At 41.3% G+C, this 23,292-nt stretch overlaps 1 protein-coding gene and 1 non-coding gene across 2 annotated transcripts in view; both read left to right on the top strand.

The window, feature by feature from the left end:
- Positions 1 to 23,292, top strand: part of LOC143437299 (uncharacterized) — a 109,472-nt gene that overhangs the window by 48,390 nt on the left and 37,790 nt on the right. The gene's annotated exons all lie outside the window — the stretch shown is intronic.
- Positions 4,830 to 5,044, top strand: LOC143437412 (small nucleolar RNA U3). Its single transcript, XR_013106902.1, has one exon. It is a non-coding gene; the product is annotated as a small nucleolar RNA U3 (small nucleolar RNA).

Here is a 23,292-nt window from a genome sequence, read left to right as displayed (position 1 = left end):
TCTTGGCCTGCTATTCCATCTTAATTGAAATTGAACGTGTAGTGCCAGGGAAATGTTAGTGATCCCCAAAAAGACACACACAGGAGCTGATCTGGTGCAACTGCCTGCAGGGTCTTTATTCTATTTGAGCTAGCTTGCCCCCATCCCCAATGCACCAGCATCAGCCAAGAATGTTTCGGTGATGGTGGATCCCCAAATGTCTATGGGCAAAGAATTTATTGTAAGCAGCAAGTAGGGAATTGTAGGAGGAGCTAAGGTAGGAGTAGTAAGGAGAGGAAGAGGAGGAGCTAGTGGAAGGTGACACGAGAGGGGGAACATAGAAGCAGAAGTGTGTGTCTCTAGCAACCAAAGGTAGTTGGTATATCTACATTGAGTACTGGATTACACCTCTGATTGTATAAGCATCTTCTTATTGAGCATTACCAAACATATATAGCCTTTGGATAACCTAAGCATTGGAGTATCATTTGACTGACCCCACGTGGATGGCAGAGTGATCTGGGTTCAGCCAAGCATTGTGGAGACAGCATGGGAGATTGGCAGAGCCATCTCCCATGGTGACATCTCCTGGGTGGCAGGGATGGTGTTTCTCACTGCCTTAGCAGACTGCTCCAGCTGAGCAGTGGGGCATCAGCTGCAGCCATTCCTGGCCACAGGCCTATGGTTGTCAAGAACATGGCAGGGGATTAAGAAAAGCCTGAATGAATGTCGCCATTTTAGATGTCTCTTGCAATAGGGAGGATGTGTGCAAGTATCTAATTGGAAAGTTGCTGTGGCTTTTAACATAATTAATTGGTGCTGGGAGTCACCTCATAAACTTAACTTCACCTCTGCATTAGTGGTTGTTAGGCATGGTCTTGAAACCTGAGGAGCAGGTTTGTTGGGGGAATAACCTGGAGACCCTGGTATTGTTGAGGGTGTAACTTGAAAACTCTAGTCTTGTTTGGGATTAGCCTAGATATTGAAGCTAGGCTTGAGTATTGCTGGGGAGGGGGCAACTTGGAAACTAATGCTAGGTGCCTGACTTGCCTAGAAGCCTATAGTTACTATTCCTGTACAATGCCCCTGTTATTATACATGCACCTAGGACTTCCTGGTACAGGTCCTATCATCAAGTGACTAAGGAAGAAATAACTAGGTCCTGCTGTACTAAGGGTTCTGCCTGTTATGCAGGCCCCATTCAAAAGTGAACAACTGTAGCATGAAAACATGTTTCTTGGACAATCCTGAAAGACACCAGTAAAGGGAAATCACCACAGTTCAAAGCTTCATGCAGTAGTCATGCTCATGCATTTGTTTGGAAATGTGTGATTATTCATTGAATCATCAGCTATAAACAGTGGGACGGCTTAACTCTCAGAGACTTGGAGACAGAACAATTAGAATATTGTTGAGAGAGACATAAAAGGAAGAAGTATGTGGATAGATCTCTCACAAGGGTCAAAGAAGCGAGGCAGTGGTGGCACATGCCTTTAATCCCAGTACTTGGGAGGCAGAGCAAGGACAGCACGGCAGCCAAAACAGCTAAGTCTCTATGGAAACCTGTAACTACAGGCAAGGCAGATGTCTCTGTCCAGGTTATTAAGACCTGTCTTGACAAAATGTTCAAGGTCTGCTTGGCCTGCTCAAGGCTGATAAGTTTACACTGGCTAGCTGACTGAGGTCGGTAGCAAGATAAGAACCAGTTTCAAACAAGGTAGATTGTGAGGGAGGGCTACACCCAAGTGGGACATGTGCTTGCACACTCTTAATTTCTGTTTGGAAGAGATGTCAGGCCCAAAGCAATTTATTTTTTTTAAAAAAGTCCAATTAGAGCATGCAGTTTAAGAGTCGTGACCATCATGGAGAGGAGTAGGATGCCAGGCATGCATGACCATGGGGACAGTAGCTGGGAGTTTACATTTACAAAGAGAGACCTTACTGGGAATGGCTACCCACCACAAGTGACACAGTATCTCCGACAAGGCCACACTTGTTAATTTTTCCCACACAGTTCTACTCACTAGGAACCAAGAATTGAAATGTGAGCCTATGGTGGCCATTCTGATTCAAACTACCACACACAAAAAGCCAAAACCAAAATTTAAATACACCCACTTTAGTAAAGGACGTAAATATATTTGCAATTAATTGATCTGTGCACATGCACATAGAAAGATAATTGGGGTCTCAAAATACGTGGTGGTTTGCCAGAGTGGTGCATGCCTTTAATTGCAGTACTCAGAGGCAGAGGCTTGTAGATTTCTGTGAGTTCAAGGTCAACTTGGTCTACATAGCAAGTTCCAAGACAGTCATGGCTCCTTATTGAGACCTGTCTGAAAAACAAACAAAAAATACAATGTGGTCATTATTATCTGAAGAGGTCAAGGAAGGCTTACAGAGAAGTAGCATCTTAAATAGTATTGTTTTATTGACTTGCTTAATTATCATTGCAGAATGAATGTACATTTATTTTCTAAATTTTTACATTTATTTATTGTGTGTGTATGTTGTTACACAGAGGGCAACTTGTGAGAATTGGTTCTTACCTTTCACCATGTGTGTTGTGTTTTATAAAAAAGAAAGATTAGCCAGGGATATGGTTGGTAGAGGTACAGTGTGTTGCTCAGGCATCCCTTTCCTCTGAGATACCAGCCACACAATGGGTATAGTATGGAATAGAGTTTATTATTAGGGCATGGGGAGGGGAAGTTGGGGGGACAGGGGAGAGGAAAAGGGAGACGGAGAGGGAGAAAGGGAGAGAGAGAAAGAGAGAGAGAGAGAGAGAGAGAGAGAGAGAGAGAGAGAGACACGGGGAGGGGAATGGGGAGAGAAGGGACAGAGGGTAAGAGAGTAAGAGAGAGAGAGGAGGAGCAAGCAACCCCTTTTATAGGGAGTCTGGCATTCTTGGCTGTTGCCAGGTAACTGGGGTAGAGCCTAGAAGAAATGCTAGCAAAGTGTTTTCTGGGAATCAAACTCAGGTTTTCAGTATTGGTAGAATGTGCCACCCATAGGCCCCGATTTATTAAGGAAAAGGGAGAAAAATTCCCAAGAGTGGGAAGGGCTCCAAGGGAGGAATGCAGCCCTTTAATTATCTCTTAAGAGGATCTATGTGTGTATATGTATGCACATGTATGTGTGTAAGTATCCATGGAAGTCAGAAAGGGATACCGGATCCTTTATAGTTTAGATAAATGCATTTGTGACCTGCCTGTTCTAGGTGCTAGGATCCAGCCCTCTGATAGAAAGCAAATACTCTACCTGCTGAACCAGCTCTTCTGATCTTTATTTTGGGAGATGGTTCTCTTTTTACCCAGTTGATATGGAACTTAGTGTGTAGCCTAGTCTGGCCTCATACTTGTGGTTAACCCCTGTTTTCAGCCTCCTTAGTGTCAGGATTATAGCATGACCCAACATGCCTAGCAAGGTAAATCTTAGAACATGTTAGAGAAATGTTCAGACTCCTGTGCTGTTGGAGCATCTACTGGAAGACCAAGGTATAGGATGCGTAGTGAAGGGGCAGAGATGTCTCAGAAGGTGGAAAGTAAGTGTGGTATGATGGTACAGCATTTAATTCAAGAGTTGGGAGCCACAGGTAGAGGGATCTCCGTGAGTTCAAGGCCAGCCTGCTCTACAAAGGGAGGTTTAGTCCTGCCAGAGTGAGACCCTATCTCAAAAGCAAAGAAAACAAAAGGGAGAATGGAGAATAGAGAAGTCTTAAATATTGAAGGGCCATGACCAGAGAGACCAGAGTTTGTATGGGAGCCATCTTCAGGTGTAAAATATATGGGAAGAAGCAAAGGTATGGTGGATATTTTCCCCATATACTGTCAACACGTGCACACAAACCAGAGGAAGATATTGTCATCTCTTTTCATAGGAGTTTGAGTGGTTCTTGATAGGGATGTGCTCATGTTAATAACACACATTCATTCAGAACTAATTTCACTCAGATCTTTCCTCACTCCCAATGAGTCAGACCAGAGAGAAAAGAGACCCAACTTTTTTTTTCCATCTCTTGTAAAAAGATGTCAGACAATGAAACATCTATAAGAAAAGGAAATAACGCTTCTCCTACTGGTAAAATGCTAAAATGGGATGAAAGATTAAAATAGTGATCATCAAGTACATGTCCAGTAATTGAGCCAGTAATTAACAATGTGGCCAGTTCGCTTTGTCTATTTTCACTTTTCTCTAAACACAGATTTGTTTTTTGATCATTTTAGACTGGATTTCATGTAGGTGTGGCTGGCTTCAAAATCGTAAAACCAGCTTCAAATTCCTGACCCCTTGCCTTCATCTCCCAAGTGCTAGGATTACAGCAGTGAGCCACAATGCCCTTTACCCACAGAATTTATTAAACAGTGCACGTAGTCCTTGAATTGCCATTTTCCCGACATTGTTTTTCGTTTTGTTTCTCACGCAAGGCCTTGGGCTTGAGCCAGATCGGTTCTGCAGCGCTTCTTGCTTTCTGCAGCATGGGGGCTGAAGGTGGGTGCTGCAGCAGGGAGGAAGTGCGGTCCCGGGGAACGGGGGCGGGTGGCATGTGGTCGTCAGTGACGACAGTGACCCATCACAGGTGGAGGTGGGACGAGGCAGGAAAGAACTGTGAGCCGATTGGCTGCTTGGCGACTGTATGGTAATTGCGGTGGCAGTGCAGGGAAACTGTAGCAACTCCAAATGCCCGGTAGACTGGGTATGGAGAGGCCAGAGCTCATGTCCCTGCGTGGGCAGACATGTTGTGTGATGGGGGCACCGACAGGGATAGCATGGGGCGTCTCGGCGGAAGTCGCCGTGTGTAAGATGTGAGGACGCTTGGTGCAGTCGGACAATGGCGGGAGTATGTAGTTAAGATTATACTTTCAAGGATCATTTCTATAGTTTGTTACTAGAGAAGTTTCTCTGACTGTGTAGAGCACCCGGAGACATGAGGATGAGACATAGTGTTCCCTCCTGAGTGTGAAGCCAGCTCTAGCTGTTGCTTCAGTGCAGCAGCCTCCATCCATTGATGATCATTCTTCTCTCTTTCGGGAGGTTGAGAGAGAGGGAACGCAGTCTGAGAGGATCTCTGTTTAATTTTAATGGTGAAAGATATAGTTGGTGTATGTTCTTTGTCTTTTTTGGAAAGGTGTTTCTATGTGGTAAGGGCTGACCATCTGTCTGTGTTTGTGACTTGTCAAATGGGCAGTTCTTTTCTTGTAAATTTGAACACATCCAAACTGGCTGTACCAAAGTGAAGTGCTGCTGTAGGCCTTGGAAACTGACCTTAGCGTATCCATTATTGCATAGCTTATCGACTATAAAGTGAAGTCAATCATTGCTGCTTCGGTGAGTCAGTCAGGGCGTCTTGCCCACAAAACCACAGTACAGCCCAGTTGTTTTCTCTGAATCCTTCACTGGGCAGAGGTTGGTAGAGGAAAGCTGTGAGCTTTCCTTTTAGTGTGGAAGGAGGGAAGGCATGAGGAGTGATGTTGCATTTAGCTACCAAAACAAGCAAACAACCCAAAACATTTGTTTAGTTTGACAGAGGTGTTTCTGTGCCACTGGTGAATTAGAGATCAATAGATGGGACAGATCTATTGATGCAGTTCAGACCAGTGTGCCCTTCTGGGTTTGAGTGTGTTCCCATGTAGGAGACAAAACCAATTCTGGAAGTGTCTGAGCTTCTTCCATGTATAACTTCAATTTTTAGTATAATGATGATCTTGTGGTAGCTGTTAAATAGCACCTGTGACATCTGCACCAGGCTCTCCTATAACATAAAGCTGAGAAGACAAACAATGGTGGCCATGCCAGGGAAGTAGGGATAAATGCCTAACAGGAGCAGCTTCATCCCAGTGCTGATGCTGGACATACAGACAGCAGTAACAAAGATGTACATACAGCACATTCTTTTCAAAGACTAAATCTAAAACACAAAGTAAACGCTGATGCTCAAGGTCAGCACAGTTTGGAGCTAGCCAGGAATTGCAGAGAAATGTATTTTCACAGAAATCATTTTTTATACTATATCACTTTGACAACTATGTGTTATTTGTGGAGATAAGTTTGTTCTTTCTTTCTTTCTTTCTTTCTTTCTTTCTTTCTTTCTTTCTTTTTTTTCTTTTTTCTTTTTTTTTTTTTTTTTGGTTTTTTGAGACAGGGTTTCTCTGTGTAGTCCTGGCTGTCCTGGAACTCACTCTGTAGACCAGGCTGGCCTCGAACTCAGAAATCCACCTGCCTCTGCCTCCCAAGTGCTGGGATTAAAGGCGAGCGCCACCACCGCCCGGCTCGCTCCTTCTTTCTTTCTTTCTTTCTTTCTTTCTTTCTTTCTTTCTTTCTTTCTTTCTTTTTCCTGATACAGATTTTGTTTATCCTTGGCTGCCCTGGAACCCTATCTGTAGTCCAGGTTATCCTGGATCCCACAGACATCCACTTGCCTTTGCCTCCTAGGTGATAGGATTAAAGGCATGTGCCACCACTGCCTGGCTGTGGTGATACATTTTTAAAAGTCAGCTGTAAAAGCAACAGAAATCCTAGAAATAGAAAAATGTAATTTAAAATCATTCCAATAATTCTGGAGGAGGAAGGAGGGAAATTGGCAAGCTGGACAGAAAGCAATTAAAAGGCTTTGTATAGCAAGGGCAGTAAATCTGCAGAGTGAAGAAAGAGTCTGGAAGACAAGGGCTTTTGTTAGTTATATTATCTTTGAGAAGATTACTCTTTAAAGAACTCCAAAAGTACCCAAATGTCCCAGTCATTGAATAACCAAATGAATTGAAAAAAAAAAAAAAAAGATCTCAAAAGACAAAATATGGGTACTTGGGTGCTGGCTCAGCAGTAAAGATTGCTTATTGCTTACTACTCTTTGGAGAACTCTGGATCAGTTTCCAGCACCAACATGGCAGGGAGGTCTGAATGAAGCTGTCTTCTGACATACACTGGTACCAGGCACACACATGGCACACGTTCATACATGCAGGAAAAATACACATACACATACAAGTTTTTAAAAATGAAATTCATATGGCCAATAAATATATGAAAAAGTGCTGGAGAGATGTCTCAGTGGTTAAAAGTATTTGCCAACATGTCTGAAGACCTGAGCTTATAGCACATGGTTCCCACAGGGTGGAAGGAGAATTCACTTCTACAAGTTGTCTTCTGATTTCCACGTGTGTACCATACATAACACATGAGCAATGTGTTATGCTTAGTCATCAGGAGAAATTAAAATTACATCAAGATTCCAACTCCGGGAGTGAGTGTGTGAGTGATTGGGTGGGTGGGGGGACACCCTCATAGAAGCAGGGGCAGGAAGGGATGGGATAATGAGTATTGGGGGGGACTGGGAAAGGGAATAACATTTGAAATGTAAATAAAAAATATTCCAAAAGAGAGAGAACTGACTGCTCTTCCATAGGTCCTGAGTTCAATTCCCAGCAACCACATGGTGGCTCACAACCATCTGTGATGGGATCCAATGCCCTATTCTGGTGTGTCAGAAGACAGCACACGTGTACTTATACATAAACTAAATAAATCTTTGTTTAAAAGAATTTTTTAATTTTTTAAATTCCTGATTATTATTTATTTCTGTTCATAGGAATGTTGCCTGTATCTGAAGCTTGCCTCTGTATGTAATTGAAAATTGCTTTGAGCACCCAATCCTTTCTCTGCTGCTCAGTGCTGCAAAGAATGTTGTTTGGAGCCTTTGGCAGGTGTTTATTGAGAATCATAAATTTTGAATATTGGAGCAAGGCTCTACCATCAACTCTATCCATCTATCTTCCCTTGAAAACAAATATTTTGGCCTGCTATTAAATTTTAGTAGAAATTGAACATGTCGTTCCAGGGAAATGTTAGTGATCCCCAAAAAGACACACACAGGAGCTGATATGATGCAACTCCCAGCAGGATCTTTATTCTATTTGAGCTAGCTTGCCCCCATCCCCAATGTACCAGCATCAGCCAAGAATGTTTTGGTGATGGTGGAGCCCCAAATGTTTATTGGGGAAAGGCTTTATTGTAAGCAGCAAGTGGGGAGCTGTAGGAGGAGCTAAGGTGGGAGGAGTAAGGAGAGAAAGAGAAGAAAGAGGAGCTGGGGGAGGGATGAGAAAGAGGAGAACATGGGTGTTGATGTGTGTGTGTGTCTAGCAGTCAAAGGTAGTTGGTATATCTAGATTGGTTATTGGGTATCTAGATTGGTGATTGTATGGACATCTTGTTTTGATGATTACCAAACATATAAAGACTTTGGATAACCTAAGCATTAGAGTCTCAATTGTACCAAGCTCATGTGGACGGTGGGATGGTCTGGGTTCAGCCAAGCATTGTGAAGACAGCATGGGAGGTTGGCAGAGCCATCTCCCACGCTGGGGACTTGTGGGTGGCACGTTTGGTGTATCTCACTATCTGAGCAGATGGCTCGAGCTGAGCATCATAGATACAGTAGCTCCTGGCTGCAGGCCTAGGCTGGTCATGAACATGGTGGCTGATTAAGAAAAACAAGATTGAATGCTGCCATTTTAAATGTCTCTTGCAATAGGGAGGATGTGCGCAAGCATCTAATTGGAAAGTTGCTGTGGCCTTTAACATAATTGGCTGGTGTTGGGAGTCACATCATAAAGTTAACTTAACCTCCCCTCTGCATTAGTGTTTGTTAGGCATGGACTTGTAACCTGAGGTGCAGGTTTGTTGGGGGAATAACCTGGAGAACCTGTTATTGTTGAGGGTGTAACTTTTTTTGTTTGTTTGTTTGTTTTTTTGTTTTGTTTTGTTTTTGTTTTTGTTTTTTGAGACAGGGTTTCTCTGTATAGCTCTGGCTGTCCTGGAACTCACTCTGTAGACCAGGCTGGCCTTGAACTCAGAAATCCGCCTGCCTCTGCCTCCCAAGTGCTGGGATTAAAGGCATGCGCCACCACAGCCCGGCTTCGAGGGTGTAACTTTAAAATTCTAGTCCTGTTTGGTATTAGCCTTGAGAGTGGAGATAGGCTTGGGTTTTGCTAGTTAGAGGCCAACTTGGAAAATAATGCTAAGTACCTGACTTGCATAGAAGCCTAGTTTCTATTCCTGTACAATACCCCTGGTGTTATACATGCACCTAGGACTTCCTGGTACAGGCCCTATTATCAAGTGACTAAGGAAGAAATAACTAGGCCATGCTTTACTAAGGGTTCTGCCTGTTATGCAGGCCCCATCAAGTAGTGAACAACTGCAGCATGAAAACATGTTTCTGGGACAATCCTGAAAGACACCAGTAAAAGGAAATCACCACAGTTCAGAGCTTTATGCATTTGTTTGGAAATGTGTGATTATTCATTGAATCATCAGCTGTAAACAGTGGGATGGCTTAACTGTCAGAGACTTGGAAACAGAAAAATTAGAATATTGTTGAGAAAAAATTTAAAAAAACCAGACAGGCAGTGGTCCCACACCTTTAATCCCAGCACTTGGGAGGCAGAGGCAGGTGGATTTCTGAGTTTGAGGTCAGCCTGGTCTACAGAGTGAGTTTCAGGACAGCCAGGGCTACTCAGAGAAACCCTGTCTCAAAAAATGAAAAAAAAAAAAAGAATACTGTTGAGAAAGATATAAAAGGAGGAAGTATGTGGATAGACCTCTCAAAATGGTCAAAGGATGTAAAGATACTTATGTCCCATATAAATACTGATTAAAATGTAAATTCAGCTGAGCAAACATTCAGTAACCAAGTAGTTAGGGTGATCTATTCTGTGGGAAGTCAGTTGTGTCCTCAGCTGTATCTGTCATTTTCCAATGGGACCATGAACATAGTGGCCATGGTGGATGCAGTGGGGTTTATTCATCGATACAACAGTAGTTCGTCCTCTCACCAAGCCTGACACGGCCACATCTGCTGGTGAGTTCCAGATCTACCAGCAGTAGAGACCAAAACGGAGCCCTAGATATGGAACTATATCCTGGGCTGACCAGTCAGTGACTTGGTGGCAGGTTGACTACATCAGATCTTTTCTCTTGGGCAAAGGACAAAGCTTTCTCCTTCCTGGAATAGATACATATTCTGCTTATGATTTTGACTTTCATGCACGTATTGCTTCTGCCAAATCCATGATCCATGGACATACTGAGTGCCTCATTCACCACAATGGCATTCCACACAGTATTGCTTCTGACCAAGGGACTCATTTCACAGCAGAGAAGTGAGACAGTGGGCCAATGATCATGGATTCTAATGGTATTAATTACCACTAATACCATAGTCCTTGTTACCCTGAAGGTGCTGAACTAATAGAAAAATACAATGACCTTTAGAAGACACTTTTACACAGCAAATTATGGGGCAGCCACCTGGAGAGCTGGGCAGGGTCCTAGGCTGTATGTATTTTGAATCAGATTTCAGTATTTGGTACAGTTTCTTTCACAGCCAAGATCCATGGTTTCAGGAATCAAGGTTTTGGAAAACCGTTGTGAAGGTCGAAGACCACAAGTCTCAATGGAACTCAGCTCAAAATGGAGGACTCCCTTTATCAGCAAGGCTTCCATTTCTCTTCCTGTCTTTTTCTGGATAATGTCCTTGAACACAGGTGGCTGTCCTTATCTAATGAATATCTTTTTACAGAGATGATTAAACTCAGCACACAAGTCACATTCTGGATTCCCTGTGCACACGAAGCACAAGTATCTGATGCAGTATAAGAAAAGACAGTTGAAGTTCAAGGGCGTGGGATAGGATACTTGAATAATTCTATAAATGTGTGTATTTGATAGCAGAAGTTCCTGCAACACATTTAAATCAATAAGCATGCATGACTAGAGAAATGAAGGATATAATTTATTAGTGAGAAGTTCTCTTTGATAGTGAGATGGTGTTTTATATTTGCTAAATATAGGTTTTAGATTTGACCTCAGTTTTTAATAAGGTTGTTCAGTTTTTCTCAGCTGTATACAGACCCTGCTATGCTGAAGTATTCCATCATTTTTCTTTCATCTGGGATATTGAGATGCATGTATATATGACAAAAAGAATCAGGAGTGAGAATTTATTTTCTAAATAACATTTCACGAGATCAAACAATTTTTGAGGACTCTTGTCCCTTCACTTGCTAAAGAGACACACTGCATTTCGAAAGTGGTCATCCTTTACATATGCCTGCTTAAGATTACACGTTTAGCAAAATCAACTTCTTGTTGACCTTCTGTTAAGGTCTATCAAAATTTCATGTCTAGGTTATCACTTGATCTTCTGAAGAATCTCTGTATCTTCAAGCTTTTCTTTGTACTATTTCCCTCTTAGTGAACATTACTCCATATACTTGCTTGGACTGAGTGTGACTTCCCATAGAAATCTGAGGAAATCATCCCTGTATTTTGACTCTCCTCAATGTAGACTGGACACGGGATAGGATAAAACTTAGATCACAGCCAGTTTGTCATAAATGTTGATATGAAGACAGATACTTTAATCCCATAGGTATTTCCCAGAACTTTTATGATCTAAGTGCCTTAAATACCTCATTTATTTCTTCAGAACTTCCAACAGTTTCGTATGCTTTCTTTTCTTCTCAATTGGGTAATTTCCATCATAATCTATACATATATGTAACTCCTTTATATATAAACCATTTCCACCTTTAGAGCATTCTAACATTTTATAAATGTTAACACCATAGCATACAATAGGCTTAACAAAAAAAATCACAATCTGTTGTAAGAATATTTATTCAGGGTTGGGAAATAAACAATTTATATCCCCTCTTTCTAAGTTCTCAGTGGCACTGCATTTCAAAATTATCATAGTTCACCATAGGATAATAGTGAAATAATTGGTTTTACATACAGAAATTTGACAAAGTGTTTCTTATGAGACTGTAGACATCCTACAATCAGTGACATTAAAAATACTTTACTCAGTATATCTGGAGACAAATTTATATTACTTAAATAGTTATTCACCTGCCAAGTTGTACAAATATTGGCCAGCCATGTCATGTTTTTTGTTTTGTTTTGTTTTTTTTTGATAGAGGTTTAGTAACATTTAAAAAGTCCTGCTGTGATTATTTTTATTCAACAATGCTAAAGGTATGAAAATGGTTGTGGTTTAATTTAGAAGATAAGATAAGCCCTGTGCTAGATCTGCCTATCTTTGTATATTTATCTGTTTTTAAAGAGGTTTTTACTAGATATAAATATCTTTTGAATTATTAACATGTTTATGCCAGCATAAAATTTAAAATATGTATATATCATAATTAAAAACATAGATATGTTAGTCTAGTATGAATGAGGACCATGTCCAGTATTAATAACATCTTCTGGTCTAGGAGTAGTAAACTCTTTAAAACATGTTACCTATTCCAAGGAAAGATTCAGACCCATTTTATCATTTTATATTTATTGTACCTGTGTGGATATATTGAGTAAATATATTTTTGTCCTTTCATATCAATTTTTACATTTATATTCATTAGGAACAAAATTAACTACTGTAAACTTAACAAGTTTAATTTCCTTTTGAAGTGAGAAACTCTTTATTAATCTTGTTCTTTTGAGATGTTCAGATCCACCTTTAATCTGGGCTATAGATTCTTTGACAACCCTGTCCCCTCCCCCCCCCTCTCTCTCCATGTGGTCATGGCAGGCCTCTGCTTCTCTGCCCTCTTATCCTTCCACCTTTTTCTCCCACCTTTGCCCTATCGCCTGAATAAACCTCCTTCACCTTGGAACCGTGTGGTCTGGAGTGATCTGTTCTGAATTGCGCTCGGACTTCTAACAACTAACAAGTACATTATTAATTGTGAGTTATGTGACCTGAGTTTTTATGACTGTAGTTTCTAGCAGCTTAGGTCCAGAGAGTGCTTGACCACGAAGATAGGGGAATTCTGAGGCTTCTAGCAGCTCAGGTCCGAAGAGTGTTTGACCATGAAGATGGAGGCTTTGGTCTCTCGGCTGTCTCTTTGATGATCTGGTGCAGAGTGCTCAGTCTCTTGGCTACTGCTTTGATGATCCATGCTGCAGAGTGCTTCATCCCTTGAATGCAGTGGGGGCTGAATTGAGGATCACGCTAGCCGTCATGACTACCTGTGTGATGGGATCATGCTAGATAACCATTGCTACCAGTGTGATGAAGAGCTCCGGCCAAGGGCTCCTCTTTTATACTTGAATTGGGGTTACTTCTGATATACACAGCAGATAACCAGACGTGTCTGGTTATCTGGGGGCTATGACTTTATTGCAGGTGGACTTTTAGTTATCATCATACTTTAAAACATGTCCAAACTTGTTTTCTGGACTTGTCCATACTTGTTTTCTTTCCTATTACAATATGGAGTCAGCTCTTTTAAGGACCTGCTCCTTACAAAACAAAACAATACAAAAACAGTGGGTGCTTCAGGAAAATTCAACTTTATAGTAAGCAATAGCTAGAAAGAGATTGAAACAGTATATAACCACTACAATAAAAACTCACATTTTTATAAGGATTTACTCCAGTTACTGTATTAACCTGTGTGTAGCACTGAAGAGGTGAAAATCAGATTGGACAATGGCTTTTCAGTGTCAACAATAATAGATTATTATTCAATATTTCTTGAAATATGTCTTTAATATGTGTCAGGAACTCCCTAGACTCCCCTGTCAATCATGCTTCTAAGGTCAGGAAAGTGTTCTTGAAGGCTGAGAGATGCAATTAGTATGCAGCACTTACCTGGCATGTGTAAGACCCTGGCTTCTACCTGCAGTGCCAGAGAGTAAAACAAACATCTATATTCTTGACCCACCCTGTCCTTTTTGCATCCCTAAAAACCTCACCAATTCAAAGATACACCCCAAATTGTGTTAACCTCCTGTATTTGAGAGACCAGGGTAGAACAAAAGTTCTTGCTTGACACCCTTGAGGATTTTTTTGCAGTAGGCATTTTACCTGCTGAGTACCTTGCTGCGATTGCACAAGTGTGTGTGTGTGTGTGTGTGTGTGTGTTTGACAGAGAGAGAGAGAGAGAGAGATCATGCATGCACATGTGTAATTTTCACATATGTATTTACTGTACATGAGGCCTATCTCTTCCTCTCAATAGCATTATCCATCCTTTTCTCACCTCTTCTAACCATTTCATTTCATCTCTCAGGACAGTTTTACTTTGTTCATGTCATAGAGACATTCATATTTTTATACATCTGTATAAAATGGAGGAATACATACACACACACACACACACACACACCGAGTGAAACACACTTAAAATTAAAAAAAACTTTTTTCATTAATCACTATTCATTAGCATATGCATTTCTTTAATTTTTATACAATTTATGTATAAAATTAATGGGCAATCACCTTGAATATTTTCCGTAATGCTGATAATAGGTTTCTTGATGATATCCTTGGGGTTTTCTTAAATCTTATTATAATATCTGCAGATAAAAATGGGTTACTGTGCCTTTTTTATTCTTATAACTTTATAAGTATCAACAAAATCCTTCAATAGAATATTGTACTATGGCCCAATGTCAACTTTAAATTCTAACTAGTGACAAGTCTTAAAATATCACATTTCTCCATTCTGACCACAGCAGAATGCTGTCTCTAAGGGTGAGCTCCACATAGGAGGTTCAGTGGTCACACTCAACAAATAGAGAAACAGAAGAGTGGTGTTGTTCTGACCCCTGCTGGCCACAGGTAGTTATGTACTTAAGAAATGAGCATATGGATATCAAGTATGGGGTGCCGCCTTGTGGAAGTAAGAAGTTAGTGCACCTGACCTGTGTCTCTTCCCATGGCTGCCTTCAAGTCCAAGAGTTGGAGGAGACCTGAATCACCCTCACCACAAGCACAGCTCTTTCAAAAGAAACCCAGCCTCGGTTTTAAGGAAATGGACACTTGATTTCTATTGAGAATTGTGTGCAACCCTCAATCTGGAAAAGGTCAAAGGACTTTCAGACTAATAAAAATGCTGAAGGCACTGAATGTCATTAAACAATTCAGGTCGGTGTCTTCAGTTTAGTCCAATGGAAGAAAGCCTTGAAATACCCAGGTTAAACAATCTTAACCTATAAGTCATGTCAGATGTCGTGAATCATCTAAGCTAATAGCATGTTTTATAAAATGCCACAGTAGGCACTTAATTGTTTGAGGTTGTAGGACACAAACAGTGTAGTAAACAATCCTGGTCCCCGACTCACAGCACAGGAGGCTGTTGAAATTGTTTTGAACTTCCTTTGGTCCTCTGAGGGTAGACATTGTTTCCAATGTCCATGTGTCCTCTTATTAGAATTGAGTGTTTTGAAAAATAATTAACAATTTTACCCTTGAATGATGCTTGGAAAAGAGCAAAAGTTCAGTGCACACCAGTCCTCCTGTCTGCTTTTTCTCAATTTAGGAAAATGTTGCCTGTAAGACTCTCTCAGTCTTTCTCTTTCTCTGGCTGTGGAGGTGGCAGAGGCAGGCAGGGCAGACTTCCTGGCTGTCTTTGGACACACTTTGTAGACTAGGTTGGCCAGGAACCTATAAGAGCCTACCTCTGCTGTTCAAATGCTGGGATTAAAGCTGTACACCACTATGACTGGCTGAGATTCTCATCATTTTTATTAATGATTCTAGCTTTGGCCAGGCAGTGGTGGTGGCAGAGAGAGGTGGATCACTGTACATTTGAGGCTAGCCTAGTCTACAGATCAAGATACAGGAAAGCTGAGGCTAAACAAAGAGGAGCTCTTTCCAGAAATGAAACAACAAAAAATATTTTGGCTTTTAAATATACAGAGACATGATTTGTTTAGTCCTATTGTCTGTAGAACTTTGGTAAGGAAGGAGAGTTGGGTTTTACTAGAGACTTTTTGACTGATTGTGTTTCAGCTCTGATTATGTGTCTTCCTTAGACATGAAACTAGAACCATAAATGTGCTCTATGATTTTATTTTACTATCACGTGTTCGTTGACTGTTGTTAAATGTCGGTTACATAGACTGAGATGGTGGTGAAATTTCTCTCCGTGTATTTCTGGTTGTCTGTGAAGTCACTGCATAAACTGGCTTAGTCTGGAACCATGGATATCTGAAACCAGGTCTACCTAGAAAGATTAATGGAGTTCCAGGACAATGAATGGTATTCATGTTGATATCCTCTTTATGTATTTTCACCGTCTAACTAAGTAAGTCTGCCTGGCATACAGAGTTCCAGGATCACTGATTATATTGATCTTTTATTATGCATTTTATTTTAAAAATGGATAATAAAATGATCTAATTGACCTGATTTTTATTATTCTCTCTCTCTCTCTCTCTCTCTCTCTCTCTCTCTCTCTCTCTCTCTCTCTCTCTCTCTCTCTGTGTGTGTGTTGGGAAGGAGGTAGGGGTGGGTTGAGGGTGGGATTGTTACCTGCCTGCCTGTCCATCTGCCTTTCTGTCTGTGAAACCTGTGCATGTCTAATGCATTCAAAAGCCAGATGAAGGGGTCAGATCTGCTGAAATTAGAGTTATGGTTGACTGTCAGGCTTGCTCTGAGGTTGGTGAGACTTGAACCTATGTAAGACAGAAACAGGACCATCAGGAACAGAACTAGGGTGTTCATTAAGCTTCTGTTATTCACTTTCCTCTTACACAGTTGTGTCTGAGGATCCTCCTAGTTACATGGAACAAAAACAAAATGGGGAAAACCATACCTTTGTGAGCTAGATTTCCCATTTTACTTAGAGATACTTGATCATCTCTAAGGTATGCAGATCAAAGAAAGCATATTTCCAGCATATACTTACAAATAAACAAGCAACCACCACCACCAGCAGCAAAAACAACAACAACAACAAAATATGTTAGAATTGTATTGATGATTTGATTTTTTGGTGTGATGTTGTGATGAACTTTGTAACATCCAATCATGTATATGTACTGAAGACAAAAACAAAACAAAGTCATTGTTCCTTCTTCTCATGCCCCACCCCCAGCCCCTGCCTCGAAATTTTTTTTTACCTTAGAGGAATTATTCCCTCATTAGAATTTCTTTGTTTTTTCTACTTAGCATAATAGTGAAATAATTGGTTTTACATACAGAAAATTGACAATGTGTTTCTTCTGAGACTGTAGACATACTGCAATCAGTCACATTAAAAATATTTTACTCAGTACATCTGGAGACAAATTTACATTACCTAAATAGTTATTCTCCTTCTAACTTTTACAAATACTGGTCAGCCAGGTCATTTGTTTTTTTGATAGAGGTTTAGTAACATTTAAAAAGCCCTGGTGTCATTAATTCAACAGAGCTTAAGTTATGAAAATGGTTGTGGTTTAATTTAGAAGATAAGCCCTGTGCTGGATCTGCCTGTTTTTGTATATTTATCTTTTTAAAAGAGGTTTTAGTAGATATAAATATCTTTTAAGTTATTAACATGTTTATGCCTGCATAAAATTTAAAATATGTTTGTATCATAATTAAAAACATAGATATGTTAGTCTTATATGAGTGAGGACAATGTCCAGTATTAATAACATCTTCTGGTCTAGGAGTAGTAAACTCTTTAAAACATGTTACCTATTCCAAGGAAAGATTCAGACCCATATTATCATTTTATATTTATTGTACCTGTGTGGATATGTTGATTAAATATATTTTTGTCCTTTCATATCAATTTTAAGTTTATATTCATTAGGAACAAAAAGGAACTAGGGTCAACTTAACAAGTTTAATTTAATTTTGAAGTTGAGAAACCCTGTATTAATCTTGCTTTTTTGAGATGTTCAGATCCACCTTTAATCTGGGCTACAGATTCTTTTGACAACCTACATATATAAAGGACACTGGACAGGTGGTGTTTTTGGTTTGGTTTTTAGTATTTGCCCTACTTTTTTTACAAAGCAAAGGTGATTTGTTTGTGTTTTAAGACTGGCATTACAAAGTACTTCTCTCTTCAGAATCCCATATACACTGAATATCAGCTGTAATATTCTGCATCATGAAAATAACCAGTCCTTGTTTTTCTAATTTACCTTGTCTAACAGCCTTTATTGGTCACCTTTTTACATACATAGGATGATTCATTCTCTCTAATATTTGAGATATGTTTATCAAGAGAACCTGTACTAACACAACTCTGGTTTTTCTGCACTTTGCCACTGATGTACTGGCTAACAGTAGTGCTCAACAGTGTTTCACTTATGATCCTGGATTTTTTTCCAGGGTTGATTGATACCTATCATCTGGTAAAAGGAAACTTCAGTTTCCCTGAGCCCAGCATGAAGCCACAAAATAAGTCTCTTGTTTCCTAAAATTCCTCTTTAGTGTTAATGGTTTTATCATTCTGTCTAAAACTCTACCTCACAGTTACCTGGTGACAGTCAGGTATCCTCCTCCCCATAGTTACCTCTCTTTAAAGAGAGATGGAAAATGTTCTATTGGTGTGAGGGGAGGTGTGGGGGAAGGGGATGTCTCAGCAGGCTCATGACTCCTGCTGAGATATTTCTTCCCCTGGAAGGACCATGCCTCATGCTGAGACAGCTCTTCCCCAGAAGCAACCCACCACAAGACAGTACAGTATAGAATATAGTTTATTCAGGACATGGAGAGGGGAGTTAAGAGGGTAGTACAGGCAGAGAAAAGCAGAGAGAGGCAGAGTAGAGAAGTAAAGGCCAGGCATGAGCATGTGGAGAGAGAGAGGGTGAAGGGAAGAGCCCAAGAGGGCAAGAGAAAGAGAGAACAAGAGATCAAGAGATCAAAAGAGAAGAAGGGGCAAGTAGCCACCTTTACAGGGTGTCAGTCCAACCCTGCAGTTGCCAGGTAACCAGGTAATCGTGGGGAGGAGCATATCTGGCTGTAGCCTGGTAACTAGGGTGGATTTTAAACAGAATGCTAAGAAATAGCTGGAGGATCCTTCCTCTTGTGGGTTAGATTGATACCTCCACTGCACCTTGAGTACTGGGCTATGGAAGCTGTTCACCTTGATTACAGAAAGAAGAAGGCAAGTGCTGTGAGGAAAGTTCAGGTAAGGTCTGGAGTCAGGTCCTGGAAGGTGCAGGATCATTTCTCTCAGAGGGGAGGAGCAGGCAGCTGAACAGCCAGAGCTGGAATGCTGGGTTCTCCCCCAGGGCTGGATGGGGTGAGATTCCTCTTTGTAGAAAGAAACAAATGCTAATGGAGTGCAAACCCCTCCTGAGATCTGAAAAAGGTCTGACCCTGGACCGGAAGCTCACTTTAACCTTAAGGAGTGGTAAGACTCACTGCCCAATCAAGGCTTCCAGCCAGACCTGCCAATCAGACAAGGAGGCGGGTTCTCCCGGGTGCCAATCTGCAAGTTAGCTGTGCCTGTGCAGGCTTGAATGGTCATCTGTGCCCTGCTCTGAGCTCTGCTGTGGGTGCTGTGTGGAGACCTAAGGGAAGCTCTGAAATCGAGTCATGGTGAGCACAGAATCACTGCTTACAATTGGTAGGGACAGGCGGCTGAGCAGTGGGTGCTGGGGTGCTGGGTCCTCTCTGGGGCTGCATGGGAAGCAACAGCCAGATGTGACCATCTGTGAGGTCCCTGGTGATGCTCCTCACGTGTTAGGTCAGGAGGTGACCTCTGAGTAACATCATTGTCATGGCTGATTCTGAGTCTGCCCAAAATATTTGGACCAGTTGCTTTCTTGTAGAAACACAGGTGGTTTCTCTGACTCTGCAGCACATGTGTCCAAACCCTGTTGTCTTTTATAGTATACATTAAAAAGACAGGTATAAATCTAACAGATCTGCTTTCATACATTACTTGTTTTTGTTTTGTTTAGTTTTTGTTAATTTTTTTCTGGAACAGTTTTTTATGTTGCTTTATTTTTTATGTTTAGTGTTTGATTATTATGTGGTAAAGGGACTTTTGTTTTTCTCCAATCTGTTGCATGTTTTGGATGCTTCTTGTCCATTAACAGTCATCTTCTTTGGTTTAGGAAAAGTTTCTTTTATGATTTTGTTGAAAATATTTTTTTATCAGACCTTTGTGCTGATAGTCACCTTTCTCTATTCTAATCATCTGTAGTTTTCCCTTCTCATATGTTGCAGAATTTCTGGTTGTTTAGGGCCAGAAAACTTTTAGAATCCACATTTTTTTGATGATGTATCCATTTTGTCATATTCATCTTTAATGTCTGAGATTCTCTCTTTCTTTCCTGTTCCCTGAGTGAACCTTGTCTCTGTAGTTGTCAGTGCACAGGCAATTTCAATGCTCTGCTCCCAGGGACTAAGCAACTGCTTAAGTCATTCCCTGCCTCCATCACCTGCTGCTGTTGTCAGGTGTGCTTTATATACACGGACCACCAGCTACACAGCTCTCTCTGTTCTCTGTCTCTGTTCTCTGCACATGCCCCTCTCTATTCTCTTTCTCTACTCTCAGGGCTCTCTCTCAGATCCCTGTCTGTCTGCCTGTCTGCAGGTCCTCTCTGTGCCTCTACCCTTCCCCAGATTCTCACTCATCTCCCTGCCCCAAACAACCTCTTTTGCACCATATCTGTTGCACGTTTGAATTTCTCAGTACCTGCTGTGACAGTACAGGTTGGCTCTTTTGGTGACTTATTTTCCTGGGTGTTATTTATTATATTCCTATGCTGGTGTTTAGGCCACTGGGTTTGAAGTGATTATTATCTCAGTACTGATTTCTGGATTTGTCTTGCTTGGGTGAGAGTTTTGTTCCTGGGTTACTGTTTGATATCTGGATTTACAGAGAGACTTGCCTGAGTGTTGCCTCTTTTACTGACCTGTTTGTTGGGTATGATCAAGTGGGAATTCTTGCTAATGTTGTAAGGAGGGAGAAGAAGTAGGGATGAAGAAATGATCTTAGTATCCACAGGGACACATAGTCAGGACAGAGGTAAAGCTGTCTCTGGTGTTTAGTACAGTGCTAGGGGAAACTGTGATCTTTGCATCTGGGATAACAGACAGTGTGGTAGATCTATAGAAAGCTTATATTGTGTCCTGCCAGGTAAAGCATGTGGTTGAACAGGGACTGTCCGCCCAAGTGGGCCTGAGACACAGGGATGATGCAGGAAAGGAAGGGCAGGTGGGCATTATCCATCTTATCTATAAGATGATGCACAGGGGGAGAGGCAACTTCCACTGGTATTCTGTGTAAAAGTAAGTGCAACTGATATTAGGATCTGCAGTAACAGATAGTGAGGTAGGTCTTTGGACAAAGTACCTTTTCTATTGCCATGCATGGCTTGTGGTTGAACAGGAGCATCTTTCAATAATAAGGACCTCAGGCACAAAGATGACTTTGTAAACCCAATCAATCCTGTTTCTGAGAGTGCACAAAGTCCACTTGAGCAAACATCCTATGACAAGCCCTCCTTGTCAACAGCCAGTCAAGGTACAACTGCAGGGTTAAGCTACATATAGATAATTAATATACCTTACAGAGACAAAGTTAGCCTACCCATCATGGTGGTCAGATTGTTTTGCCCCCTTGATTGGTTCCTGCAGATTATGCCAGACATGTAGTTTTTAAAATATTAAGTTGCTGACATGCATGTTAATGCCCCAATCTTGCTGTAATGACAATAAATACTCAGCACCTCTAGACTCTCAGTTTTGATCTCATGTGAGGCTGACTGGTGAGAATCCTTATTACAGAGCTCATAATAAAGACCTCCATGTGATTGCATTACAATAGGCTTCTTGTTGGTCATTGGGGTCTCTCTGACTTGGACATACCATCTTAATGCATTGACTGGAACCCCAAGACCCTCAAGACTCCCAACTAAAGGATTGAAAGGCCAGTTGTTAAGATCCACCATTCTTTTTGTGTCAGTGGCTTGTCTGCCAGATTTGAGATCAGTGCCTTGGTTTTCAGATTTTTCTTGAGTATATGTGGAGGCAGATGACTAAATTGAACCTGGAACACTGCTACAGTGGATACGCTGGAGAGTCATAGCCCCAAAGTGCTTTGAAGATGGTCCAGAGCCTGGTATAGTGAACAGTGTGCCTCTGGTCTTAATTTCGGGGAAGGTTGGAGAAGACTTGGAGCCCTGCTACAGGACTCACAGCTGCCATCCTGTCTTCATTTTCTCCTCTGTACAAGTGTTGTCATATGCTGTATAACCTTTACCAACCCCTTGTGGCTGTCTATTTTGTGTGTGCCACGTTTTTATTCACTGACTGAGAAAATGAGACAGACTCCACCCCAATCAATTTAGTTGCAGGCCCCACACCTTGGGTTAAATCATTCTCAACAACAGGACATAGACCCATTTGACTAGTCCATGACAAAAACCATTTTGAGACAGCATCCAGGGCAAAATCAGGATCTGCCTACCCTGTTTTACAGGGTGAAAAGGACAAAGACCTCATTTTCCCTCTTCTCCCATTCTACCCTCTTCTCAGTCCATGTGTGACTCTGTAGTGTTGTGGTTGTTCTTAGATGAAAGGTTTTTCTTCATTCCAACAGAGTTAGCATATATTTCTTGGACCAGAGATTCTATCCTTTGCGGAGGCCATTTCCAGGCCTGTGGGACAATCTGCTTCTCTAGCCATCTTCCAGCTGTTTTAGCCACATCTTTGATAGCACTGGCCTGGGAACCCAGAGTTAAAGACGCTCACCCCATGTCAGCACATCCTCTGAGCTCCCCATTCCAGTGTATCCTTCCCTGCTCTGAGCCAGGTGCCCTCCCTATTTTGTCCTGGCTCAGCCACAATTCCAACTCCCTCTTGTGGTGGCAGGAGCTCCTGTAATTGATATGGTTAAATCATTGGTTTTGTGTTGTAACAACTTCCTCATTTATTATTGTGTCTGTGTCATAGTTGTTTTCAGTTCTCAGCATTTCAGAGCTACAGTCATCTGAAGGAGCCTCAATCAAGGTTGTGCCCTCATCAGAATGGCTGGTTGCTATGTCTGTGAGAGATAGTGTTGATGATTGATTAGGAAGGCTCTACCACTGAGGGTGGCAATATCCCTAAGCAAGTAGGCCAGGGCTGAATGAAAGAGAAGGCTGAGCATGAGACAGTGACCAAGCAAGAGACCAAGCCAGGAAACAGTGTTTTTTGCCTTCAGTTTCTAATCTAAGCTTCCAAAATGATGGACTGTGGTCTGACAGAACCATGTACAACAACCACTTATTACCTGAGATGCTTTTGCTCAGAGCATTCAATCACAGCAGCAGAGTAGCAACTTAGAACAACAACAACAACGTTATTTTGCTGCTGTACAGAATCTATGTTGTAGATTGTATTTTGTTGACAGGACACATTTTGAGTAGAAAGATTTTTGGATTTGTTGGTGTCTTTAACTCTCCATTAAGGGTCCTACCTGACTGCAGAATGTGGCCTCTTCAGCGTCCATAGCTAACCTGACTGCAGAATGTGGCCTCTTCAGCATCCATATCTAACTGCTATGCATCTCAGCTAAGATC

Source organism: Arvicanthis niloticus, chromosome Y, assembly GCF_011762505.2.
Source record: "Arvicanthis niloticus isolate mArvNil1 chromosome Y, mArvNil1.pat.X, whole genome shotgun sequence".
NCBI lineage: Eukaryota > Metazoa > Chordata > Mammalia > Rodentia > Muridae > Arvicanthis > Arvicanthis niloticus.
The sequence above is the reverse complement of the archived record's forward strand: the minus strand, read 5'-3'. Positions and strand labels throughout refer to the sequence as shown.